An 8,098-nucleotide genomic window follows, 5' to 3' on the forward strand; every position below is an offset into this window, starting at 1 on the left:
CAAATCAACTCTCATATCTATAAAAATTAAAAATAAGTCACTTATAAGAAAATTTAAAGAAAATATTTAAAAAGTACATAGAAGCAAAAAAAATAAATAATACTCAAGAATCTAGTTATTTCACTTAAATAAAATAGATAGCCCAAAAATATACCATATATATATATCTTTATAATCAGAATCTTATCAAAATTCATCAATATAAAAAAATATTTCCTATAAACCAATTTAGCAAAAACCCTTCCACAAAAAATAGACATCAACATTAAAAATATCATTCTAACTCTAATCAATTTTCTTTCTTTAAGATTTGAAAAAGGGAAAAAACTATAGTAATCCAAAAATAACCAGATTACCAACCGAATAGAATAACTAACAGTAAAAATTATAGATAAATAAAATATTAATATTAATAACAAATTTATTGATCTAACTAAAAAATACTCGAAAATTAAATCCTTTGAATAAAAACCAGATAAAAAAGGAATCCCACATAAACAAAATAAAGAAATAATTATAACAATACTCTTTAAGGGATAAATATAAAATATACCACCATAATTACGAATATCTTGATTATCATTCATTGAATGAATAAAACCACCTACACATAAAAACATTAAAGATTTAAACATTGCATGAATTACCAAATGAAAAAAAGCTAAATCACTCAAACCAAAAAACATAATACTCATTATAAATCCTAACTGACTTAAAGTAGACAATGCAATAATCTTTTTTAAATCAAACTCAAAATTAGCAATTAAACCCGACATCATCATCGTAAAAACAGACACAAAAATTAAAACCCCCAAATCAAAACAAAATAAAACCTCATTATAACGAATTATTAAATAAACACCAGCAGTTACTAAAGTAGAAGAATGAACCAAAGAAGATACAGGTGTAGGAGCAGTTATAGCTGCAGGTAATCAAGAAGAAAAAGGTATTTGAGCTCTCTTAGTAAATATAGCAATAAAAATAAAAACCATTATAAATCTATCAAAAGAATACAACATTAAATTTCATGATCCAACAAATGCGCCAAACCTGATCAGCATTAGCAAACCAATGTCTCCTAACCGATTGCATAAAATAGTTAATATACCAGATCTATAAGCAATATCTCTCTGATAATACACTACTAAACAATATGAAATCAGGCCCAGCCCATCCCAGCCTAATAAGATACTTAAAATATTAGGCCTTAAAATCATTAAACATATAGATAAAACAAACAAAAAAATAAGATACTTTAACCGATCAATACTCTTATCACCAGATATATAATCCATACTATACAAAAGAACTATTGAAGAAATAATCAAAACCACACCTAAAAAAATTATACCAGTATAATCAATATAAATAGTTATTCTAAAAACCAAAGAACCAACCTCAAAAATTGTTCAGTCAAATACACATAAAAATAAATTTATATATATGTATACTCCAAACACAATATATGCAATCCCACAAAAAAATATGAATACAACAAAAATAATAATTCTGAAGATTATTTAAAGTAAAAAATACATCTTTGATCCCACAAATCAAAATTTTTAATTAAACTATTTAAATAATAAAATATAGATAAATTCAAAAACAAAAAATTTAAAGGAATTCAATGAATAAGCAAAACAAAATAATTTACTACAATACCTCTACTTATTTTAAGTCATAAATTAGAATTTCCATGACAAATATATCTATATATATACAATGAATAAACAAATCTAAAAAATGAATATAAGACTAGACCAATAAAAATAAACTTCATTCATATAACAAGACTAATTATTAATATAATTTCACCAACTAAATTTAAAGAAACAGGTGAAGCTATATTAGAAGAACATAATATAAATCAAAACATTGCTATTGACGGTATACAAATTAATAAACCCTTATTAATAATTATTAAACGACTGTTTGTCTCTCTATAAAATACATTAACTAAATAAAATAAACCAGATGAACATAAACCATGAGAAATTATTAAAACATATGAACCAATTATTCCCAATTTAAGTAAAGTAAATATACCTCCCAATAATAAACTCATATGAACAACCGATGAATAAGCAACCAAAACCTTTAAATCAACCTGACGTAAACAAACACATCTAAGAAAAACACCACCCATAATTCTAAAAATTAATATATATTTAGATAAAAAAAACTGAATTTAAATAAAAAATCATTAAAAATCGAAGTATTCCATAAGTACCCAATTTCAACAAAATCGACGCCAAAACCATAGATCCAAAAACAGGAGCCTCCACATGAGCCTTCAAAAGTCAACCATGAAATATATATATAGGAATCTTCAATAAAAATCCTATACACATATATATATAAATATAATTATTAATAATTATATTAGAAAGTTCTAAAGTAACTATTATTGATCTATTATAAATATATATAGAATAAAGAATAAAAATAAGCAATGGTAAAGAAAAAAATAACGTATAAAATATAAAATAATAACCCGAAATCAATCGCATTAAACCTATACCTCACTTTAAAATAATAACATAAACCACAATCAAACTAATCTCAAAAAAAAAATAAAACATTAAAAATCTCATTGAACTAAAAGCCAAAAACAAAACAATAGCTAAAAACAAATTTAAACTAACACAAAGAGTATCAGATTCATCAATAGAATATAAAGTAACACCCATTATAAAGAAAACCAATATAATAAGATAATAAGAATATATACTCAAACTAAGATTATAACCAATAAAAAATCAATCTAATAAAAATCCACAATGAATCATAACATATAAAACTAAACAAAAGAAAAAATTTCTTAAAAAACACTTATAAAAAAAATTCTTCAAAAAAAAGATCAATCCAACTAAACTCATAAAAATCATTATCATATTAAATTAACCATCCTAACACTTTGATTATTTATATAAAAAATCATATTAATCATAATAGATAAACCCAAAACTCCATCACAAACAGAAAAAATCAAATAATATAAAAAAAACCCATTCATTAAAATTATTTACTTCAAAAAAAAAAACCAGCCTGAGAACTGTTAAAACTATAAATTCTATACTAATTAAAATCATTAAAAATCTATCCTTACATGCATAAATCAAAATAAAAATTAATAAAATTAATAGTCTAAAAAAATTAAATATATCTAAATAAATAAAATCACCAATAATAATCTGTATAGTTTAAATTAAAACTTTAATCTTGTAAATTAAATATAGATACAAAATTCTTACAGGCAAAATTCAAAAAAATCTTATTAAGATATCATTAATACCCAAAATTAAAGTTTTAGTTTAAACTACTTTTTGTTTATGATAACATCTATAACCCTAAAAATATTATGTCTAACTGTAGCTCTCTCAATAATAATAATTATTATCATATCAATTTTAATAAATTTTATTCACCCATTAATAATAATTCTTCTTCTAGTTTTATATTCAGTTATAAATATAATATTCTTATTTATTACTACAGGATTATCAATCTATTTATATATAATTTTTATCTCTATTATTGGAGGAATAATAATTATATTCCTCTATTTCACTAGAATAATTAATAACCATCCATCAAAAATTAAAATAAATGAACTTATAATAGTTATATATTTACTCATTGGAATATCAATAACTATATTAATTACGTACCTTTATTATCCAGAACAAGCAAATTTTTATATAAATAATAAAATTAACTTAAATAAAATTTTTATTTATAAGATCTATACACTTCCTTTAAGAATTCTTTCAACAATTACAATTGTAAATCTTTTATATTGTTTACTTCTAACAATTAAAGTATGCTCTTCTAAATATTGTCCTCTTCGAAAGATTAATTAATTATGAAAAAATCTAAATTTATTAGAATAATAAAAAATAATCCAATACTAAAAATTTCAAATAACTCTTTAATCAACTTACCATCACCTATAAACATCAATTCATGATGAAATTTTGGATCAATTTTAGGAGTATATTTATTAGTACAAATTATTTCTGGAATTTTTCTATCACTACACTACTGTCCAAATATTAATTTGGCCTTCGAAAGAGTTATTCATATTATAAAAGACGTAAATTTAGGCTGATTAATTCGTTTAATTCATATAAATGGAGCATCATTATACTTTATCACTATATATTTACATGTTGGTCGAGGAATTTATTATCATTCATTTAAATCAACTCCAGTATGAATTATAGGAGTAATTATTATATTAATATCAATAGCAACAGCATTCTTAGGTTATGTTTTACCATGAGGACAAATATCTTTTTGAGGAGCAACAGTAATTACAAATTTATTATCAGCAATTCCTTATATTGGACAAATATTAGTAGAATGAATTTGAGGAGGATTCTCAATTGATAATGCAACTTTAAATCGATTTTATTCATTCCATTTTATTCTTCCATTAATTATTTTAATCTTAGTTGTTATTCATTTATTTTTTTTACACTTAAAAGGTTCAAATAACCCTCTAGGTACAAGAAGAAATAAATATAAAATTCCATTTCATTTATATTTCACAATTAAAGATATATTAGGATTTACATTAATTTTCTTCATTCACTTTCTAATTATTATACAATATCCATATATCTTAGGAGACCCTGATAATTTCATTTATGCTAATTCAATGTCTACTCCTGTTCACATTAAACCTGAATGATATTTTCTATTTGCATATTCAATTCTACGAGCTATTCCAAATAAATTAGGAGGTGTAATTGGTCTAATTATATCAATTTTAATCTTAATAATCTTACCATTTACTAAAATATATAATGTAATATCAAGAAAATTTTATCCTACAAATCAATTTCTATTTTGAAGATTTGTATCACTTTTTATCTTATTGACATGATCAGGAGGGAAACAAATTGAATATCCTTATAAAGAATTAAGTCAAATTTTTACAACGTTATATTTCTCTTATTTTATTATTAATCCTAATTTAAATAATTATTGAGATTCACTAATCTACAAAATTTAAGTTAATGAGTCTGATTAGACATATATTTTGAAAATATAGAATAGAAATAATATTTTCTATTAACTTTAAATAAACATCTGAATAAACAACTTAATTCCAAATACAAAAAATAAATAAATTAATACACAAGATAAAAACTTCTTTCAACATATATATTAATTCATCATACCGTATACGTGGTATAACTCCACGAATTCAAATAATAAAAAAAATATGAAATATTCAAACTAATATAAATCTTAATCTAAATAAACTAAATCCTATAAATATTAATGAAATCAAAAATCTTATAAAAATAATTCTTAGATATTCAGCTATAAAAATTAAAGTAAATCTTCCTCTAAAATATTCAGTATTAAATCCAGATACTAATTCAGATTCACCCTCAACTAAATCAAAAGGAGTTCGATTCAATTCAATCAATAATCTAACCAAAAATATTAAATAAATAGGAAATAAAATAAATACAAACTTTACATAAAATTGAAATTTATATAAATCTTCAAATGAATAACTTTCAATTAATAAAATTACAGTAAATATTATAAGAAATAATCTAACTTCATAAGATACAGATTGCGCAATAGATCGAATTGCACCCAATATCGAATAATTAGAATTAGAAGCCCATCCACCAATTATTACAGGATACACCCCTATTCTTAACACTCTTATTAAGTATAATCTACTAAATTTTATTCTATAAGCATTAAAAAAAAAAGGATAAATTAATCAAGCTGCTAAAGACAATAATAAAATCAAAATTACTCTAAAATAATACAAATATAAATTAATTTTATCAATATAAAAAAACTCCTTATTTAGTAATTTAATTACATCACTAAAAGGTTGTAATAATCCACAAAATCCTACTTTATTAGGCCCCTTACGATCTTGAATATAACCTAAAAATTTTCGTTCAAACAAAGTTAAAAAAGCTATACCAATTATTATTAACAAAACTAAAACAATTAAATATAAAAAATTCATCAATAAATAAATAACTAATAAATAAATTACTACCTATAATTATTTATATATATTTTAAATTCTAAATTTAACGCACTATTCTGCCAAGGAAGTTATTTATTTTAATCTTAATATTCATAAAAAAAATAATCCATAAATTAAGTCCTTTCGTACAAAAATTTATCAAATAAATATAGATAGAAACCAATCTGGCTCACGCCGATTTGAACTCAAATCATGTAAGATTTTAAAAGTCGAACAGACTTAAAATTTAAACTTCTGCATTCAAATTATATCTTAATTCAACATCGAGGTCGCAATCATCTTTATTAATATGATCTCTCCAAAGATATTACGCTGTTATCCCTAAGGTAATTTTATCTAATAATTTTTAATAAACTATCTTCTTAATCAAAAATAATTGGTTAAAATTTTTAAAGTTTCATAAATTTAAACATCCTCCCAACAAAATAATTTATATTTATATAAATATTTTAATTAAATATAAATTATAAAATTCTATAGGGTCTTCTCGTCCCATACAAAAATCTAAGCATTTTTACTTAGAATTTAAATTAATAATTTAAATTAGAGACAGTAAATATTTCATCAACTCGTTCATACAAGCCTTCAATAAAAAGACAAATTATTATGCTACCTTTGTACAGTCAAAATACTGCAGCTATTTAAATAATTCATTGAGCAGAGCAGACTTTAAATCATTAAAACAAAAAGACATGTTTTTGATAAACAGGTGAATATTTTTAAATTGCCGAGTTCCTTTAATTTATTATTCAACTAAAAATAAATTTACTAAAATTACTACTAATTACATCATTATATCTTTATATTTATCGTTAATACAAACTTTATTTTAAAAAATTATATTAAATTAAAAATTTTTATTAATTACAATGAATTATTAAATTATCTATAATGAAATTAAATTTTAAAACCACATCACTTAATTGAATTAAATAAATAATAACATAAATTTATAGCTTATCCCATAAATTTTTTATATTTAACAAAAACAAAAATCAATTTTATTAATAAATTAAACATATGAATTAAATTCATTTCAAAAAAAACTAGATATCATTAAAGACGAATAACATTTCATTCCTAATTATAAATTTATATTCATTATCCAACATGAAAAATAATTTATAATTAGCTCCTTTAATTTCGAGATTTATAACAATTCATACAAAATATTTAATGAACCCTGATACAAAAGGTAAAAAATTATTCTTCTTCTTTACACTTAAAATTAAACTTTTACAATACAAACTTTATATATTAAAAAATTAATTCAAACTAATTACTTAAACAAACTTTAATTAAATAACTTTTATTAAAATAATTTAATCAACAAACACAAAAACATAAATATTAAATTAAAATTTTAAAAGATAATTTTAATTATTTCAGTGTAAAAGAAAGGTTTTCACTTAAACTAAAATTTTCCACTAAATACACTTTCCAGTACATTTACTATGTTACGACTTTCCTCACTTATAATGAGAATGACGGGCAATTTGTACACTAAATAAAATTATCTTCAACTAATTTAATTTAATAAATTTACTTTTAAATCCAATTTCAAAATTATAATTAAAATAATTTATCCAAAAATTTAATTCAATGTAATTCATAAAACCTATAATAATCTACATTTTGACTTGAATTATTATTTCAATAGAATATTGTAAAAATAATATATTAATAAATTCTTCAAACAGCAATACATAAAATTTAAAATAGTTATTCCTAGCGTGGACCATCGATTAATTCACAAATTCCTCTAAACAAATTATAAAGCCGCCATATTTGTTAATTTTAATGATCAACATTTATTAGTCAATTCAATCTAAATCATTTTTATAATAGGGTATCTAATCCTAGTCTTTAACAAAATTTAATAAACATTAGTTAAATAAAAATTAATATAATAATTAAAAATATTTCACCAAACTTTAATCAATTTAATTAAAAATATTTATTATAAATTCACCAATTCAAAAATTAAACAGATTAATTTATAAACTTAGTCTAACCGCTGTTGCTGGCACTAAAATTACCTTTATTTAAATTAATAACTAATTC

At 21.3% G+C, this 8,098-nt stretch overlaps 2 pseudogenes; one reads left to right on the forward strand and one right to left on the reverse strand.

The window, feature by feature from the left end:
- Nucleotides 1–38: 38 nt before the first annotated feature.
- Nucleotides 39–1,406, reverse strand: LOC143378338 (NADH-ubiquinone oxidoreductase chain 5 pseudogene; annotated as a pseudogene).
- Nucleotides 1,407–3,339: 1,933 nt separating this feature from the next.
- On the forward strand, nt 3,340–5,020 carry LOC143378337 (cytochrome b-like; annotated as a pseudogene).
- Nucleotides 5,021–8,098: the final 3,078 nt, after the last annotated feature.

The sequence above is a fragment of the Andrena cerasifolii genome, unplaced genomic scaffold, assembly GCF_050908995.1.
Source record: "Andrena cerasifolii isolate SP2316 unplaced genomic scaffold, iyAndCera1_principal scaffold3370, whole genome shotgun sequence".
Taxonomy (NCBI): domain Eukaryota; kingdom Metazoa; phylum Arthropoda; class Insecta; order Hymenoptera; family Andrenidae; genus Andrena; species Andrena cerasifolii.